The 20,459-nt window shown below is 40.9% G+C and overlaps 1 pseudogene across 1 annotated transcript in view; it reads right to left on the bottom strand.

The window, feature by feature from the left end:
• The window catches only part of LOC146399415 (olfactory receptor 4D9-like), a 29,104-nt pseudogene extending 11,241 nt beyond the window's left edge, over positions 1-17,863 (bottom strand). Inside the window, exons 1-2 of the transcript XR_014817619.1 lie at positions 17,577-17,863; positions 14,080-14,189 (exon numbers count right to left, since the gene is read on the bottom strand). The product of XR_014817619.1 is annotated as an olfactory receptor 4D9-like (transcript). The remainder of the gene's footprint in view (positions 1-14,079; positions 14,190-17,576) is intronic.
• Positions 17,864-20,459: the final 2,596 nt, after the last annotated feature.

Genomic DNA, 20,459 nt, shown 5'->3' with positions numbered 1-20,459 from the left:
CCAGGATTTATTCATCTGGCACAACCAAAACCTGGTATCCCTTGACAAAAATCTCCCCATTTCCCCCTATTCACAACCCCTGGTAATCACCATTATACTCTCTGCTTCTGTGAGTAGAGGACATTAGGTTAAGTGGCATAAGTCAGAAGCAGAAAGACAAATACTACATAACCTTGTTTATAGGTAGAATCTAAAATAGTCGAACTCATAGAAAGAGCTTAACCAGGTTTGTTAACATAAAATTCACTGATTTTCTGCTATTGTTATATTGTAGAAAAATAGTTGTTTTTTCCCCCACATTAGATATCTGGTCATCAGAGGACAAACCCTTTTCAATAAGAATATCTTTATGTCAAAGAACTCTCATATCAGATCATTTTAAAAAATTCAAATAGCTGAGATGATCAAAAATACAGTTCAACAATAGAAAATAGACAGTCTTGGTATTTGAAGCAATGGAATTGTACCTGAAGAAACTAGGATGAAAAAGATGAAAGTAGACCAGATTTTAAAAAGAAAAGAACACTTGTCCTGAAGCAAAAGCACAGTAAAGCATCCTGCAAGAAACCTATTTCTTTGCCACAGCTGCAGCAATGCCAGATCCTTTTCCTTTTTTCTTTTTTCTCTTCCCACTGTACAGCAAGGGGATCAAGTTATCCTTACATGTCTACATTACAATTACATTTTTTCCCCCACCTATTGTTCTGTTGCAACATGAGTATCTAGACAAAGTTCTCAATGCTACTCAGCTGGATCTCCTTGTAAATCTATTCTAAGTTGTGTCTGATAAGCCCAAGCTCCCGATCCCTCCCACTCCCTCCCCCTCCCATCAGGCAGTCACAAGTCTCTTCTCCAAGTCCATGATTTATTTTCTGAGGAGATGTTCACTTCTGCTGGATATTAGATTCCAGTTATAAGTGATATCATATGGTATTTGTCTTTGTCTTTCTGGCTCATTTCACTCAGTATGAGTGTTTCTAGTTCCGTCCGTGGTGCTGCAAATGGCATTATGTCATTATTTTTTATGGCTGAGTAGTATTCCATTGTGTATATATACCACTTCTTCCGAATCCAATCCTCTGTCGATGGACATTTGGGTTGTTTCCATACCCTGGCTATTGTGAATAGTGCTGCAATGAACATGGCTGCATGTGTCTCTTTTAAGTAGAGTTTTGTCCGGATAGATGCCCAAGAGTGAGATTGCGGGGTCATATGGAAGTTCTATGTATAGATTTCTAAGGTATCTCCAAACTGTTCTCCATAGTGGCTGTACCAGTTTAATTCCCACCAGCAGTGCAGAAGGGGGTTCCCTTTTCTCCACAGCCCCTCCAGCACTTGTTATTTGTGGATTTATTAATGATGGCCATTCGGACTGGTGTGAGGTGGTATCTCATGGTAGTTTTGATTTGCATTTCTCTTATAATCAGCGATGTTGAGCATTTTTTCATGTGTTTGTTGGCCATCTGTATATCTTCTTTGGAGAACAGTCTATTCAGGTCTTTTGCCCATTTTTCCATTGATTGATTGGCTTTTTTGCTGTTGGGTTGTATAAGTTGTTTATATATTCTAGAGATTAAGCCCTTGTCAGTTGCATCATTTGAAACTATTTTCTCCCATTCTGTAAGTTGTCTTTTTGTTTTCTTTTTGGTTTCCTTTGCTGTGCAAAAGACTGTCAGTTTGATTAGGTCCCATGGGTTTATTTTTGCTCTGATTTCTGTTGCATTGGGAGACTGACCTGAGAAAATATTCATGAGGTTGATGTCAGAGAGTGTTTTGCCTATGTTCTCTTCTAGGAGTTTGATGGTGTCCTGTCATATATTTAAGTCTTTCAGCCATTTGGAGTTTGTTTTTGTGCATGGTGTGAGGGTGTGTTCTAGTTTCATTGCTTTGCATGCAGCTGTCCAGGTTTCCCAGAAATGCTTGCTGAATAGGCTTTCCTATTCCCATTTTATATTCTTGCCTCCCTTGTCAAAGATTAATTGACCATAGGTGTCAGGGCTTATTTTTGGGTTCTCTATTCTCTATTCTGTTCTGTCTGTTTTGACACAAGTACCACTCTGTTTTGATGACTGTGGCTTTGTAGTATTTCTTGAATTCTGGGAGAGTGATGCCTCCTGCTTGATTTTTGTTTCTCAGGATTGCTTTGGCGATTCTGGGTCTTTTGTGGTTCCATATAAATGTTTGGATTGTTTGTTCTAGTTCTGTGAACAATGTCATGGGTAATTTAATAGGGATTGCATTGAATCTATAGATTGCTTTGGGTTGTATGGCCATTTTACAGTATTGATTTTTCCAGTCTGGGAACATGGAATATTTTTCCATTTCTTTACATCTTCTTTGATTTCTTTGATTAAAGTTTTATAGTCCTCGGCATATAGGTCCTTTACCTCTTTGGTCAGGTATTTGATTTTGTAGGGTGCAATTTTAAAAGGTATTTTATTTTTGTATTCCTTTTCTAATATTTCATTGCTGGTATACAGAAATGCGACTGACTTCTGAATGTTAATCTTATATCCTGCCACTTTGCTGAATTTATTAATCAGTTCAAGTAGTTTTTGGGTTGAGTCCTTCAGGTTTTCTATGTGTAGTATCATGTCATCTGCATACAGTGACAGTTTTATCTCTTCTCTTCCTATATAGATGCCTTTTATTTCACTTGTTTGTCTAATTGCTGTGGCTAGGACTTCCAAAACTATGTTGAAGAGCAGTGGTGAGAGTGGGCATCCCTGTCTTGTTCCAGATTTGAGTGAGAAGGCTTTCAGTTTTTCCCCATTGAGGATTATATTTGCTGTGGGTTTATCATAAAGGTCTTTGATTATATTCAGGAATGTTCCCTCTATACCCACTTTGGTGAGGGTCTTGATCATGAGTAGATGTTGGACTTTGTCAAATGCTTTTTCTACGTCTATTGAGGTGATCATATGATTTTTGACTTTTCTTCTGTTAATGTGGTGTATGACGTTGATTGATTTGCGTACGTTGAACCATCCTTGTGAACCTGGGATGAACCCAACCTGGTCATGGTGTATAATTTTTTTGATATGTTGTTGGATTCGGTTGGCTAAGATTTTGTTGAGAATTTTTGCATCTATATTCATCAATGATATTGGCCGATAGTTTTCTTTTTTGGTGGTATCTCTGTCTGGTTTTGGAATGAGGGTGATGGTGGCATCATAGAATGTTTTTGGGAGTACTCCTTCTTCTTCAAACTTTTGAAAGAGTTTAAGGAGAATGGGCACCAGTTCCTCTTTATATGTTTGATAGAATTCACCTGTGAAGCCATCTGGTCCTGGACTTTTATTTGTAGGGAGTGTTTTTTTGACACCTTCAATTTCATTTCTAGTGATTGGTCTGTTCAGTTGGTCTGTTTCTTCTTGATTCAGTTTTGGCAGGCTGTAAGATTCTATAAAGTTGTCCATTTCTTCCAGATTGTCAAATTTGTTGCCATATAGTTGTTCATAGTATTCTCTTATGGTTTTTTGTATTTCTGCAGTATCCATTGTGATTTCTCCTTTTTCATTTATAATTTTGGTTATTTGGGTTCTTTCTCTCCTCTTTTTAGTGAGTCTGGCCAGGGGTTTGTCAATTTTGTTGACCTTTTCAAAGAACCAGCTCTTGGTTTTATTAATTTTCTCTATTGTTTTTTGAATCTCTATTTCATTGATGTCTTCTTTGATCTTTATAATTTCCTTCCTTCTGCTGACTTTAGAACTTTTTTGTTCTTCTTTTTCTAATTCATTTAGGTGGAGGGTTAAGTTGTCAATTTGGGATCTTTCTTCTTTTTGAGAAAGACATGCATTGCTATAAATTTCCCTCTGAGCACTGCTTTCGCAGAATCCCATAGATTTGGAGAGGTTGTGTCTTCATTATCATTTGTTTCAAGGTAGTTTTTAATTTCCTTCTTGATTTCCTCATTGACCCATTGGTTTTTTAGTAGCATGTTGTTTAGTCTCCATGGAGTAGGTTTTTTCTCTTTGCTTTTCCCATGGTTGGTTTCTAATTTCATGGCATTGTGGTCAGAGAAGATACTTGAGATAATTTCTATGCTCCTAAATTTGTTGAGGTTAGCTTTGTGTCCCAATATGTGGTCGATTCTTGAGAATGTTCCATGAGCATTTGAGAAGAATGTGTATTCTGCTTTTTTTGGATGTAGTGTCCTGAAGATATCAATGAAGTCTAACTTTTCTATTGTTTCCTTTAGGATCTCTGTTGCCTTATTGGTTTTCTGTCTAGAGGATGTGTCCATTGATGTGAGGGGGGTATTAATGTCTCCTACTATGATTGTATTCTCATCAATACCTCCCTTTATGTCCGTTAATATTTGCTGTATGTATCTGGGTGCTCCTGTATTTGGGGCATATATGGTGACGATAGTAACATCCTCTCCTTGGATGGATCCCTTAATAATTAAGTAGTTTCCTTCTTTGTCTTTCTTTATGTCTTTTGTTTTAAAGTCTATTTTGTCTGATATGAGCATTGCGACTCCTGCTTTTCTGTCATGTCTACTGGCATGAAATATTTTTCCCCACCCTTTCACTTTCAATCTATATGTATCCTTTGTCCTAAGGTGAGTTTCTTGTAGGCAGCATATTGAAAGTTTTTGCCTATTTATCCACTCAGCCACTCTGTGTCTTTTGATTGGGGCATTCATTCCATTGACATTTAAGGTGATAATTGATAGATGAGTATTTATTGCCATTTTGAACCTCGTGTTCCAGATGATTTTATGGTTCTCCATTCTTCCTTCCTTTTTTTTTTTTTTTTTTTTTGGTTGGATGTTCTCCTGTTATTATCTGCTGGAATGTTTTTTTTCTTTCATTTTTTGCGAATGCAATATTTGTTTTTGGCTTGTGGTTTCCGTGTTTTTTAAGTATGCTAACCCCTTCCTATAATTGTGTGTTTTAGCCTGATGGTCCTGGAGGTTCAAACACTTCATTACTATATTAAAATTAAGAAGAGAATCATACAAACAAACAAGAAGTGTCTATTTATTTCCTAATATCCCTTGCCCACATTTTATGATTTTGATGACTTTTTTATTTTTTCTTTTTATTTTTTTGAAGCATGTTTGTAGTTAAATCTGTATGCTGGCTTATTTGAGTGACTGCTCTCTGATTGTGGTTTCCTCAGTCCTAGTTCTTCCTCTTCTACTTCTTTTTTTATTCTTTTCTTTTTTCTTCCCTTTCCTTCCTTTCATTTTGGTTTAGAGAAGCCCTTTCAGTATTTCTTTTAGCCTGGGTTTTGTGTTGCTGTATTCTTTTAGCTTTTGTTTGTTGGAAAAAAATTTCATTTCCCCTTCTATTTTAAATGATATTCTTGCTGGATAGAGTATTCTAGGTTGCATATTTTTTCCTTTTAGCACTTTAAATATCTCTTGCCATTCCCTCCTGGCCTGTAGTGTTTCTGTAGAGAAATCAGCTGATATTCTTATGGGGGTTCCCTTGTAGGTAACATTCTGTTTTTTTCTTTCTGCCTTTACGATCCTCTCTTTATCACCAACTTTTGCCATTTTTATTCTAATGTATCTTGGTGTGGGTCTATATGGGTTCAATGTGTTTGGGGCACTCTGTGCTTCCTGTATCTTGAACTCAGTATCCTTTAGATTTGGGAAGTTCCCAGTGATAATTTCTTCAAATATATTTTCCATTCCCTTATCTTTTTCTACTCCTTCTGGAATTCCTATTATGCGTAGATTGGCCCGCTTTATGCTATCCCATAGGTCTCTTATATTGCTTTTATGTTTTTTGATTTGGTTTTCTGTCTGCTGACCTGATGGGGTGATTTCCATTATTCTATCTTCCATATCACTGATTCGTTCTTCTGCATTATTCATTCTGGGTTTTACTGCCCCTAGTTCAGTTTGTATCTCTGCAAATGAATGTTCTAGTTTTTCTTGGCTCCTCCTTATATTTTCTAGTTCCTTTCTGAGGGTGTCTGCTTTACTGTTCATATCTTCTCTTAATTCCTTCAGTATTTTCACTGTTTCTCTTTTGAACTCAAGGTCTGTCAGACTGCAGAGATCTGTTCCATTGCTGACTGTTTCAGGTGAGTTCTCCTGTTGGTTTGACTGGGGGTGGTTTCTCAGCTTCTTCATCTTGCTTGTTGTTTTCTTTTTCCTGAGGGTGTTGTACTCTCCGTGACCAGGCAGTGTTTGCCTTGTCACTGCTGTGGAATGTTTCCTGAGGGCTGGTGTTGTTGGTCAGTCTTTTTTGAGGCAGTGTGGCTTTTCTGGAGTGTTGATGGGGCTAACAGGGTCTCTTTGAAGCAAAGGAGGACTTCCTGAGGGCAGACAGGACTGGGAGGTCCACACCACGATGGTAGCAGATTTCACTTGCTCAGGCAGAGCTTGTTCTGGTGTTTTTAGGCTGTGGTGTTCTCGCTGGGGGTTGGCAGTGTTGGGAAGCTGTTTCTCAGGAGTGCAGCACCCCCTGGGGGCTGGAGCAGCTATCTGGGCCACTGCGAAGCCAGGAGGCTCCTCCGCAGGGCAGCCCAACTCAGAAAGACTCTCCAAGAATTAGGCAGATCTTTTCATGGCCTGGCTAGGCTTGTTCTAGCTTTTCTGGGCTACAGGCCTTTTCTCAGGGCTGGTGGTGTTTGGTGCTGCTCTGCAGGGGTGTAGCCCCTCCAAAGGGCAAGCAGTCCTGTGCAGGGACAGCCCCTGTGGTGGTAGGCATCAGGCAATTGTTGTAGCCAGCCCTCCCAGATGGCAGGCAGCCCCAGGTCCAGTGAGTGTGTAGGGGGTATTGGGGTGGGGGGAGGGGATGTGCTGGGAAGCACAGCTTTCTGATAGCTAGTGGGCTGGTAAGCTTGCTGTGGCGTGGGGAGTATTGTATGGGGACCCACCCCTTCTTCTCTCCCCTCCCCAGCATGGGCACAGACCAGGCTCTTCTCCCAGGTTCCTTCTGATGTGGCTTTCCACTTCCCCGCCCTTAGCATATTGCTCCCTTCCTCTGTGACAGCTTTGTTTTCTAGTCTCCCAGGCAGTCTCTGCCCCTTCAAACTTGACAGACTGGTTTCTAGACCTCCCAAGCAGTTTCTGCTCCACCCCACCCTCCCCAGCCCTTTCTCAGAGACTAACCTCTGGAACCCAGCCCCCACCCAGTCATCTCAATTTTTGGTGACTGTGCCCGTAGTTCAGATGGCCTTTTTGGTTCTCAATCTGCTTTTCAGAACTCCAACTTACTGCTACACTCTTCTCTGCATCTGGAGATTCCTCTGGTTCATTTGATCTTTCCCCCGAGTAGGTGACTTTCCAGGGTGCAGGATCCCTTTCTCCTCCACAGTTCCCTTTCGGGAGTGCCCATCCTGCTCGGATTCACCTTCTCTCACTCTCTTTTTTCTTGTTTTACCTAGTAATGTCACGAACTTCTTGCCATTATTGGAGTTTAGGTTCTTCTGCCAGCGATTGGTTGCTGTTCTGTGTGAGTCATTTATCCTGTAGATGTGGGTTTTTTTGTTGTGTTTGTGGGAGAGGGTGAGCGTGTCCCCCTACTCTTCCACCATCTTGTCTCCACCTCGGTATTTCTATTTAGAAGCTACTTAAGCAAGTTACAGGCAAAAACAAATTGTGTTCATGTCATCAGTAAATAAGACTTTCAACTTTAGAGGAAAAAATATAAAGAAATTTAAGTTAAAAGTGCTGCAACTTTATTTTGAATTGGAAATATCAGTATAGACTCCTGATGTGTTTTTGCTTAAAATACACACCTCCTGCCTCTGTCCATTGCAAAATCCCAGAAACCAAGAGTAATCTATTAGCAATGGATGCTCCTAGCAACCAGACTGTGATTGCTAAACATTCACCACTGAAACAAAATAGAACTCTTCAGAGATCTGTCTGAATCCAGATCTGGGGCAGGATGTGTACAAGAAGATACTAGATGATCTGATCCTGCCAAAGGAAGCAAAAAAAGAAGGGTCCTGGGTCAGAGGGCTTGGAAGCTGGCTTGAGCAGCCTCCCCAGCCAGAGCTGGCACACTTGGAGTATCACTAACAACAATGACAACAGAGGATTGAAACTCACCAGCTGTGTTAAGAGACATGTGTTAAACAACAACAACAACAACAACAACAACAACAACAACAACCTCCTTTGACTTTGGCTCTTCTGGAAGAACCCTATTCTGAAAACTAGCAAATAAGGGTAGGGAAGGGAGCACTTTCCCTGCCTTTATTTTAAAATCAAATAGTTTACTTGAGAAGGTTTCTCCTTATGTTGATGAATTCCAACAGCTCAAGAATAACAGAATGACAGGATAGAAATAAAAAAAAAATTTTAACCTCAAATGCAGCCATTGAGTGGGGCAGCCATCTCCAGGGAATGCTGGGATTTAAAAGAAACAAACAGCCATGAGCTGCAGTGTAGGTCTCAGACTCAGCTCAGATCCTGCCTTGCTGTGGCTCTGGCTTAGGCCAGCAGCTACAGCTCCAATTAGACCCCTAGCCTGGGAACCTCCATATGCCATGGAAGCACCACCAGAAAAGGCAAAAAGACAGAAAAATGAAAAATAAAAGAAACAAACAAACAAAACACAATCAGACATTGTTTGTCTCCTGATGGAAAATATGACACTATGTATGGAATTTTTGCCAAAATACTGAACCTGAAGGCAGGGAATGAAGAAGCACATATAATGGCACCACAGAGATATGATCAGAAAAATTAAGAATATGGAAGACTCTATGACATCATTGACAAATTGCAAAGGAATGAAAAAGAAAGGTGGAAGAAACTGTAAAGAGATCCCAAGGTATGGCCTGGTGTAGATCTTAATATGAATAAGCCAATTCTAAAAGAAAGAAAAAAAAATCCTGCCTGGGAATTTTTAACACTCACTGGATATTTGGAGATATTAAGAAGTTACTGCCATTTTTTTTTTGTTATGTGTAATAATAGTATTGTGTGGATTTCCCATCATGGCTGGGTGGAAAAGAAACCTGACTAATATCCATGAGGATGCAGGTTCAATCCCTAGCCTCACTCAGGGAGTTAAGGATCTGGAGTTGCTGTGAGCTGTGGTGTAGGTCACAGATGTGGCTTGGATCCCACATTGCTGTTGCTATGGCTGTAGCTTAGGCCAGTGGCTGCAGCTCTGATTCAACCACTAGCCTGGGAACCTCCATGTGCTTCAGGTGTGGCCCTAAAAAGACCAAAACAAGTGATTATTTTAAAGTGTTTATCTTTTGGAGATATATGCTAAATTATTTCTAGAAAAAAAAAAGAGCTACCTAGAATGTACAACAAATGTAGGCCTCTTTTGTAATTTCACTAATTTTTCTAGGTCCTTGAAACCCTTTCATTTTGAAGATTCAGCATGAAACTTTTGTATTTTCAATGCTCTGAAATTTTCTTACTTTATTGATTCTACAAGTTTATTCTTCTCTCATATTGTAATTCTCTTGGGTATATAAGGTAACCTGGACTAACTGTATTTCTCTTTTCTTCTTCAAATTCATCATTTCAGAATAAATGAATTATTTGAATTAAAAGAAGTTGACTCAAAGCAACTTATATCCAACATGGGATATGCCAGCAACTAAATATTACATCAGTTAGATATTACTACAACTGAGAGGTTTCTTCAAACATGAAAAAATATAATGTCTTTTATGCTTTGGAGCAGCAGGATTAGCAAAGAGTCTCAGAATCACTGGAGATAAATATTAAATATCTGAATCAATTATTCAAAGGCAGCAAAGAATAATTCCATTTTCTTGGGCCAACCACTAATTATACTATAAAGTTCTCAGCACTTGTATCTGTCAGTGCCAGGAAACAGTAATGGAAAGCTTTAGACCAGGAATGTGAAAGAACTGTTGGTTAATGAAGACACAAATCCCCACGTGTACCTAAATGAATGATATAGGACCAGGCTAATTTTAGAATGGGGATGGTGGTTTCAGAACAGTACAGATAAATTCATCCACAGTGTCTATAACTGCAAGACATCAGACTAAATTGAGTTTGTTAAAAAGGACTGGACTCAAAGAGCCCAAACTGTATCCCTGATCTATTTAGCTTATTTACAAAGTTTAATTGATTTATTTTCCTTAAAAGACCTTCCTCTGGACTTAGTACAGATACTGTTTTGTAAAAGTCTACTGCAGAAATTTAAATAATTTTAGTTGTATAAAATTACTCTGCGATGAGGCCTGCCTGCTCATTTTCAGGTTAAAGGAATGGCAGCAAGGCCAGCTTTGGAAGTTTTGATGTTCTGTACTTAGGGGTAGAAGGAGGAAGAGTTTAAAGAGAATACAGAATGTCTAACTCTTGATCTTGTTTTTCCCTCTAAGGATGCAAAGGCAACAACTGTCAGATGTACATTTACTGGCAGGTCATTAACTTTTTTTAATGTCTTATGAAAAACAAATCTTTTTTTGAGATTTTAGGAATGATAAAGTAAATCCCTTCTAGTTATCTTCTCTGAGGGAAAGAGAAGCTACTTAACAGTTGCTTCTTTACTTTTGCTTTAGCACTGTCAAAGGTCACAGGATGGAATAATTTCATTAGAGAACATGAAAAATGCTGTCCTATAACTTCCCAGTTGCTCAAATAATGGTGTGACACAGCCACAAACCCATGCTCAGCCATCCAGGGAAGATCACATCTCAGTGGTATTTGGGAATAGATGTCTAAACAGTCAAGAGGGATGGTTATACAGTTCACAAAATGTTAGCCCATATGTATTGGGCACTGACTGTATGCTATGTGATTTACTGTGCACGGGAGAAACAAACAGAAATATGGGGATGTGCAATGATATGACATTGTGATTTATAATTATAATAAATATATAATAAGAACTACATATTTCTGTGCCATTTCCTGCAGAGTTCCTAAAACCCTTGGAATTTTTGAAGTGATAAGAGCAAAAGGGTGTCTTTTGTTATGTGGATTGACTAGAAAAAGGCACCTAAAGATGGGGGCCAGCTGGTAAATATGTGGCCATGGGGGGAGGGTGGTGCTTGGAGAGAACATGGAAGCTCTGAGCCCTTTTCCCATGCCTTGGCTATGTATGCCTTCATCTGGCTGTTGATTCCTATCCTTTAATAGTATTCTCTGTAGTAAACTGGTTATCTAATAAGTAGAATGCTTCCCTGAGTTCTGTGAGCCACTCTAGCAAATTACTTGAACCAGAGGAGGACAGATTTGGAATTGGCATCTAAAGTGGGGGTGGTAGTCCAGCCCAAATTGAGTCATTACCTGTGGAATTTGGTGCTATTTCCAGGTAGATAGTGCCAGAACTGAATTCAACTGTAGGATAGTCAGCTGGTATCCTGGAGGATTGCCTGGTAGTGTTGGGGGAACATCCCCCTGCTCCACACCTGCACTGGAAATTGGTCTCAGAACATCCAAATAATTGGGCATACAAACACCTAGTTCTTGGTGTCAAATATATTGTGACCTGCTTATAAGAGGTGATTTATCAGAATAATTAAAATAAAATGAGGGGTGAGAGAGGGATGAAGTTGTGAAAAGTCAGGAACTATAAGTGTCTAAAGAAATGGAGTTTTATTCTTGGGTCTACCAATAGAGTGAATAGGACAAAAATAACATTTGATTTTAAGATTTTTGTCCCAAAGCTCCTTAGTCCTGAGGAGTACAGGCATGAATCTCTGACATCTCATTGGATGTCATGTACTGTCAGGATATTTTGAATTTATAGCTCTTTCTTTCTGCTTGACTAGAGACTGAAGTTTGCTGATGTTTCTGCATATCTAATGTGATTTCCACTTGGTATCTGGCTCACTTATGTACAGAAATATATATTCAATTGGGTTGAGAAAGACCAGACCATGGTTGTTCGAAATCCTGGGGATAAGGCTTATGCTTGTTAGCACTTAGCCACTCTGCCTTCTACACACCAAGTGCTCTGTCAACCTTCAAGTAGAAATCAGCACAAAAACTTCTGCACAGATGTAAGTACTAGCTGTCTCAATATCTATGGCTGGCTCAGGGGCATCATTAAGCAAAAGGACAAGAAGACCAAGGGCAATTTAAAATTCTTTATAAATGCCAGATTCTAATGAGCATACCAACCACTGTGGGTGATAGTAAATTAATGCAAACAAGGTCTTCCTTCTTTTATTTACTCCCTTAAATCTCAGTGGGAGATATTTAGAATTGGTCCCTGTTGCTATCACCTCAGGTTCACATATTTCTTCATATGTGGGGAACTGATGCCCAGGCATTTCAGCCCATCTCAATGAAAACAAGTTTTCAAATGTGTGTTTACCAAAACTCAGGCAAGCTGCATTCCAGCAAGAGAGCTTTCAAGCAAGTCATTTCCAAACTGACCATCGGTTGCATCAGCACAAATAGGACCTCTTTGTGATGTAGGACGTCTGCGTCTCATCAAGTTCTTAAGGGTCCCAGCATATTAAAAAATGTATCTTGATTCAAGGACATAAAAATTGGTATATATTTTGAATACTTGGGCTGAAAAACTGATGCTTTTTTCCACAGCAAAATGCAATGACTACATGGATGATTTTCCCTGATCATGCATCTGGCAATTATTGGTTGGCCATGTGTGAATGTGATGGTGATACCATCAAAGCAGAGGGCAGAGAGAGGGAGGCTGGGTTCCTAATGGCATCACTGAACCACTGAGTTATGCCTCACCTGAAATTGTCTGGTTGAGGCCCTACTATTAGACCCTTCCCAGTTAAGCCAGTAAATTCCTTTATTTTCTAAGTTGGGGTGAGTTGGGTGTTGGTTCCTTGCAGCTGAAATTATCCTGACTGATACAGACTTGGTTCTGCCCACTGTCCCACCTTTAACCACCCTCAGCTCATACACAATGCTCAGACTCTTTTGACTTAGTTGCAATTTTAATTACAGGAGGAGGTCTGTTGTATAGGTATTGGTGATTTTGGTTTCTGTAATAGTAAACACATCTGACAAGTCATCTTACAGACTTGACTAAATGGATGGATTTTTGATATGACATAAATTCTAGCTATTAGCCATCAATTCTTTCAACCTTAAAGATGCTGTTTTCTCTTTTCTTTACATTGGTTTGACAATTTATACAGTTTGAAATGTTTTCCTATGCATTATCTCATCTGATCATAAATCCATGTTTGGGGCTTATAGGATAGACATTTCCTACCCTTTTGGAAGAGGAAGCTGAGACAGGAGCCTGCACAAGGCCAGTGTGAGAAGGGGATTCTGGACCCCTCAGGAAGCCTGCTTGCTCTCTGTGACTCTGCATGGGTTAACCTCTCCTGTCAGTATCATTGTTGGTTGGTATGCCTTACATCTAAGTGACAAAACACCACGACTCAGGCCACTCCAAACAACAAGGACATTTATGACATCGTGCAATAAGAAACCCACAGGCAGAATGGGATCCACATGTGCACATCAGGCTCTGGTGCATTTCTATGCATTTCTTGGGGTTCCTTTCCCCTCTATTGGCTTCATCCTCAAGTGGACAGCATAGTGGCTGCAGCTGCCCAGGTATCAACAATGTCCAGCAGAAGGAACTTCTCTTTCCCCAAACCCTTCCCCTAAGTACTCTCAGACTATATTTTCATTTTGTCCAGCACTTGGTCCACACCCACCCCTCAACCAGCCATTGGAAGGGGAAGGGGTGTCCATCATCCTCTTAGAACAGTCAGCTGACTAGAATTGGAAGTTGAAGAATGACCTGCAGACCACTGCATCCACTTAAAGCCTATTTATGTCAACTAGATAGCTGTTCAACAGAACTGGCCTGGGATCTGTGGGGTTTTGCTGTCACAATCCCTCAATTGTTCATGCTTCCCTGTATCCATGCACAGGGGTAGTCCCCACCACTGCCTCAGAGCTTGGCCATAGGATTTGTTTTGGCCAAGGAGAAAACAGTGAATGTTACACAGGGTGCTTGCCTTCTGGTTGCTCTTGGGACCTGTTATGGACTGAACTGTGTGCCCTTCAAAATTTATAGGTTGAAGCCCTTACACCCAATGTGACTGTATTAGGAGATACGGCTTTTAAGGAGGAAATTATGGTTGAGTGAAGTCAAAAGGGTGAGGCCCTGATCCAATAGGACTGGTGTTCTTATAAGAAAAAGTGACAAAAAGAATGCTTACACAGAGAAAAGGCCATGTAAGGACCCAGTGAGAAGGCAGCTGGCTGCAAGCTGGGAAGGGAGGTCTCATCAGAAACCACATTTGCTAGCACCTTGGTCTTGGACTTCCAGCTACAAGAACCACAAAAAAAATCAAATTTCTGTAGTTTTAGGCTACCAGTTCATGGTTTTCTATTACGATAACCTAAGCAGACTAACACAGAAATCCTACCACCACCACCACCACCACCACCACAGGAACAAGCCTGGGCTAGTTTGCTGGGTGAGAGACACAAAGGCCAGTGGCCTTCATTGTCTCAACCAATAGCCAGCCAACACTCAGCCACATGAGTTATTGCATTGACCACCAGCCATCACAGATGCATAAATGAGCCCAAGTGAGACCAACACAAGAACTACATACCTGAGTCCAAGCAAAATTGCTGACCTACAGACTCAAGAGCCAAATAAGTGACTATTTTATGGTTATTTTAAGCTACTGAGTTTTGGGGAAGTTTGTTATGCAGCAATAGATAAATGATACATGTTGAATATATGCAGTTTTCAGTCACACACTTTTAAGTTCTCTGCAAGGACTTGATTACATAAGCTCCTGTTAGTCTGATTTGCAATGGAATTTGTCTACCCCATGCCAGAGGCATATTTACAGAGACCAGGCAAAATAAGTGAGCAAGGCAAAAATACAAAAAGATAGAAAAATAATCTCGAGTCCTTTTAGCTTGATTTTTACTTTCTATCTTTGATTAAAGACAGAGATGCAGAAGTATTCTCATACCATAAGGAAACAAAAACATAGGTGAGACAATTGATGACAACTGTGCACAGAATCTCAATAATGGGGATACTATAGGGAGGGAGTGATGTGGCCTGTGAAGAACCAGATGTGCCCTACTGAAGAGGATGGCCTGGCACTATTTGGCACTGGCCCTTGTTGTCATGTTGGCTCAAAGCTCAGTGTTTTTTTAGTAGAGCTTACAATTTTTCAAGAGAAGCCATAAATCTGGATTTTTATATAAAACCTCTTCATTTTAAAACACTAATTCCATTCAAAATAAAATAACCCTACAGGTGAAATGAAACTCACTGTAGCCTGACTAGCCTCTGGAATGTTTGGTATACATATACTGGCTAACACAAAAATTAGAAATCAGTGAAACACACTGATGTCATGTAACTGGCTTGATGGAGCTTTTACTTTCCTATTAGTTTGGGATGCAAATATTTTCAGTAGACAGATGCAGATAGAAGATTTTGCAAAAAAAAAAATGTGGGTTCTGAATGCAAAATACAATAGAGAGAAAAATGGAACAATGAAAAAATTACAGTCTGCAATTGCAGGTCTCTCTGCTTCCAAGCACAGAAAAAACAAACAAATAAAACACAAACCTCTAATATGGTAAACCCAGCAAAAATAAAACACAAACCTCTAATATGGTAAACCCAGCACAAATTAAGAAAATGAATGAATGAAGATTTTATCCTTCACATTTCAAAACTATTCTCAGCCTGATGGTGTCTTTCTTGAAATAAGGAGTCTGATTTCACCTATCTTTGTATCCCTGGAAGCTAGAAGCACCTAATCAAGGTTAAGTGAATACATGAATGAATGAACAAGTGAATATTCCAAACGGACTTATAGGTGATTAACATAGGAAGTGTATGCTGGGAAGTGGCATAGTGTGGGTTACATGTCTGCAGTCAGGAGCCCATCAAACCCAGCCTTTTTCCTTCCATCTTGGCAAGGTAGTTAACATCTTTGTGCATCCATTCTTCATGGGTAAAATGAGGATAATGAAAAATGCCTACCCGATAGTGTTGTTACAAAGATTAAGTGAAGGCTGTTTGCAGACTGCACAGCACAGCCTGAAACATAGCACAGGTCTTCTAGATGTTGCTTCGGTTGATGGTTAGTTAAACAGTGGATTACTGGGTGAGTTGATAGGATGAGAGGCAGCATATTAAACTCCTCTCAAGGACATGACTTTGAATAAAGCAGTGCAAATTTGGACTAGATTAAGTAAAAACCTTCCTTATATGGATTCTGTGAGAATCAGTTCAGGTCACATCTTTGGCAGAGGCCTATGGAATCTGGAAAGAAAAAAAAAATTCTGTTTCCAAAGCATTTTCAGCAGCAATGAGGCCCAGAAGCTTCTCTGAGGAATGATTCTTTGCTATAGAATTGGCCATTTTCGGCAGCACACACTGATGTTGTAATGAGGGAGATAAAACAAACGAGTCCACAGTCAGCTGTTTATAGAGTACTCCATACAGCCTAGTTGTTCTTGAACCAGCAGAGAGAAACTGCCTTCTCTTCACTGGCAGAAGCTTGTGGCTTTTCATTTTCTGTCTCTTTTTGGGCATTGTTGCTTTCCTTTTCACTTTGCCCTAATAAGGAATGTTCTCTCTTGAGCCAAAAAGATGCCAATCTTAAGCAATTCTGAAGGAAGAGCTATTGCTGTTAGAAATTACTGAATAATTCTCAGCATTATTTTGCTATTATTGTGGCACTTTTCACTATTGTGTTCCTGATGTTGGCTGGGACTACCCAGTCTTCTGAGATGTGGGCAAGGTCAGTGCCAACCCCCACTGAATCCTCTGCAAAAGAAAAAAACTCCTACTGTCCCCCCAGGTGAGTGGGTGGGTCAACCCTGAGGGCTCCTCCTCCTGGTGCCCTTGCATCCTGGGGGCCTTTTTTGAATGTGGGCTGTTTTGCTCCATGTTGATTCTGATGGAAAAAATTAACTTCTTTTACCAGTCCCATAAATGGACCCTATTCATGCATAATGTATGTGACTACAGCAAGCCCTTCTCTCTTTTTAAGCTGAAGGTGAGAGTGGTTGAGAATGGGGAAAAGAACAACCTGCACTGGAATACAGCGAACGATTGAGAAACAACTTCAGCTGGAAGAGTAGGTAACACTGCTCTTACAATGCTCTGACCCTACCCCAACCCATCCCTCCACCTGGGACCCTCTGACTCACTCCCTATTTCTTGCCCCTTCCTCAGACGTGTCCTGGAGGTCCAAATGCTCAGAGCATCAGACTCGTGAAAAAAGTGGCTCTAGTACCTCAGACCAAACCCATCCAGACCCAGCATACAGCCAGGCACCCCTTTCCCTTAAAAGGCAGCTGAGATGAACATATTTGTCTATTTCTGACACATTTTCAAGGATCAAATGTGATGACCACCACGGAGGCTGGCGCATGCCCTCTGGCCCTGGTGTCCTTCCCAAGAGCACCTGCTACACTGTGCAGATGGGCCGGGGATCACACATCACAGGCCCAGCCCTGCCATCTGCTTTACTCAAGGTTTCTCCAGAGCGACCTCCACCATGCCAAGAAAACACCACTCCATGCGACAGAAATTCTCCTGGGGGTCCCATTAGAACAGCACGTGAGAGCCAAAATCTGCCCACCTCCCATGTTCTCTTCCCCCACTCTCCGGAAAGCACCATCACCTCAACCTACAGTCAGTATACAAAGTCAGGAGGTGGTTTACCTTCACTCGGTCCTCACCTCCAGAAAAGCGTGCTTCCCCGCCGTGCACCGCAGGGACCATGGCGTCACAGGGCCAGGGGGCCCGCGGGGGTAGGAGGAACTTGGGGGCTGTAGCGGGGGCCTTTTACCAGGGTGGGGCATCCACTGTGGCTGTGTCACACTGAACTGTGTCTTGAGTTCAGTGACTGCCGGTGTCTCCAGGGCTACCTTGGTCCAGCCCTCAGACGTGTCCTGGGCCCTGGACCAGCAGACTGGCCTCCTCAGCACCTCACAGGATCCTGCCCAGCTGAGAGAGCGCAATCATGCCTAAGGGAAAGTCACTCTGATTGGCTGAGCTGGATCACATGCCCAGGAATGAGCTGCACTGATTGGCTCATCCCCCTCTGTCTGAGGAGTGGGCAGACCTGTTTGTTGGAAGCCCTGTGAGTTCCGGGGGGAAGTTGGAAGTGGGGACAGGACGCTGGAAGGCAGGCCACAGTTTGGACTGAGTAGGTGGCTGGTTTAACAAGCAAGGGGACTTAGGGCTTGTCTTGGGAGCAGGAAGAATAGATTTCTGTGCCTGGTGTGCCAGAATCTTAAAGTTTATGTAGCGGCCTTAACAGGGTGCAGTGAGTCCAGGGTCCACACAGTGCTGCGTCCTTCAAAATAAATCTGGCTGTGGGTCTGGCGAGTGGCACCCACATGCCAAGGACAAGGGTGGGGGTGGGGTGAGGAGCCCCCACATGTCCCTCGAGGGTCAGCTGGTGGTCATGTCTTCCTGGCAGCCTCCTCCAAAGAGCTGCAGGCAGACCAGGAGCAGGGTGGCAGACTAGAGCACCCTGGGTCTCCCGGAGGAAGGGGAAGTGGGTGTGGGTGCCACCCAGCACCTATCTGGAAGGTTGCAGAAGGTGATCACATCTTATCTCAGCCTCAATGCCACATTTCCTTTTGAGCTTTGTGGTGGTTGCAGGATTCTAAGACTGTTTTGAGTCTCACAGGTGGATCGCCCTGAATTGTGTTTTCAGTCCCTCACCTTTCTATCTCTTTAATTAAACTAACCAATTAGATGAAAAGTGGGATGGTAGGAACTAATTTTACATATGAATTACCAGTAAGCACGATGGGTACATGATTTGTGGAAGCCAGTGCAAAATCAAATGTGGACCCTTGTGCAGAATTAAGATTATCAAGTTGTGACAGCAGAGAAGTAAACCAGGGTGGGGAGTCCACTGTGGCTGTGTCAGCCTTGCCAACAATAGCAAGTACCAGCTCACATTCCTTTTCAAAGAGCACCCTAAAATTGCAAGTGCTAAACTACCTGTACCATGATTTGACCTCAAGATGACATCTCTTTCAGAATGGCATAGTGTAGCAGTTTAGACCAGACTGCTCCCCTGCTAACCAGCTCTGTGGTCTTGACAGGTTACTTCATCCCTCCTCACCTCCTCAGTTTCTCTCTTTGTAAATTGGGATATTAAGACCATCTACCTCATGGGATTGTTTTGGGGATTTAGATGAGATAATGAAAATAATATGCTCAGAATGGGACTGGGACAGAGTGGCCACTCCACAGATTTTAGCTGCTGTCGAGGTTATGAGCATCGTAGCGGTTTTACCTACAGCTTAGCTGTACAGTGTTTCACACTCTTAGACATACTTCTACACAGTACTGGTATATGCCGTGCAAGGTGCCTCCTAGTATTTCCTGAATGTGATTGAGAAAGGCTATCTGGTGTGCTCACTTTTATGATTTTCTGTAAGTACAATGAAAAAAATCATTGACTCTTCTTTGGTACACACACACACACAGTGGACTATAACTCAGCCATAAAAAAAGAATGAATAATGCCATTTGCAGCAACATGAATAGATTTAGAGATTATCATACTAAGTGAAGTATGTCAAAGACAAATATATGGTATCACTTGTATGTGGACTCTAAAATATGACACAAGTGAACTTATTTACAAAACATAAACAGACTAACAAACAGAAAACAAACTTGTGGTTGTCAAGGGGGAATGGGGGAGGGATGGATTGGGAGTTTGGAATTAGCAAATGCAGATTATACATATAGGGTGGGTAAACAACAAGGACCTACTGGAACTATTGCCAATCTCCTGTGATAAACTATAATAAAAAAGAATTATGTTTATGTATAACTGAATCATGTTGTATAGCAAAAATTAACATGACATTATAAATAAGCTGTATTTCAATAAAATAAATTTTTAGAAAAACTCATTGACTCTTCAGAATGCCCAAAGCAGAGCTTTAGCCTTCTTAACCCGTGAGACATGTTTAGAGAAATTAAATTTTGCACAGAAATTGTGGGGAACTTTATTCCAGTGTCTGCACACAGTCTAATTTGTGTTCTAATTTGTTATATGTGGCCTGTAAGAAGGCATGTTGCTCTTTATTATACAAATTGGGGGGGATGTTTAAAATATATTTTAAGAAAAACAAATTTGAATTAACTTGGCGGGTCCCTCAGACTCTGGCTCCTGTCCCTGCAGGTCCTTGTAATGCTAGGATACTTGGCCTTTGGCAAAAGGCCTCATAAGGGACTTCACTAACAGTGGGTTGTGGATTTTTGTTATTAAGTGTTTCTAAAAAAACTAAAAACAAAAACTTGATGGAAACTTCACCTTAAAACAATGAAGTGAAAATTAGGAAAATAATTTGATCTTACATTTACTCCTTAGATAGTAATCACAACTCTAAGCTAATTTTAAAATGGAGAAAGAGTCAGGTGTTGATTTTTCCCAAATTTTTATTGTGGTGAAATATACATAACACAAAATTTACCATTTTAACCATTTTTCAGTGGACTGTTTAGTGGCAGTAACTGGACATTGGCATTCACGTTGTTGTGCTGCCATCACCATCTTCCATCTCCAGAACT

Source organism: Sus scrofa, chromosome 10 (genome assembly GCF_054392235.1).
Source record: "Sus scrofa isolate SSC_HxYL_T2T_F1_AM1 chromosome 10, Sscrofa_HxYL_maternal_Yorkshire_Landrace_v2.0, whole genome shotgun sequence".
In the NCBI taxonomy this organism is placed as follows: Eukaryota; Metazoa; Chordata; class Mammalia; order Artiodactyla; family Suidae; genus Sus; species Sus scrofa.
The sequence above is the reverse complement of the archived record's forward strand: the minus strand, read 5'-3'. Positions and strand labels throughout refer to the sequence as shown.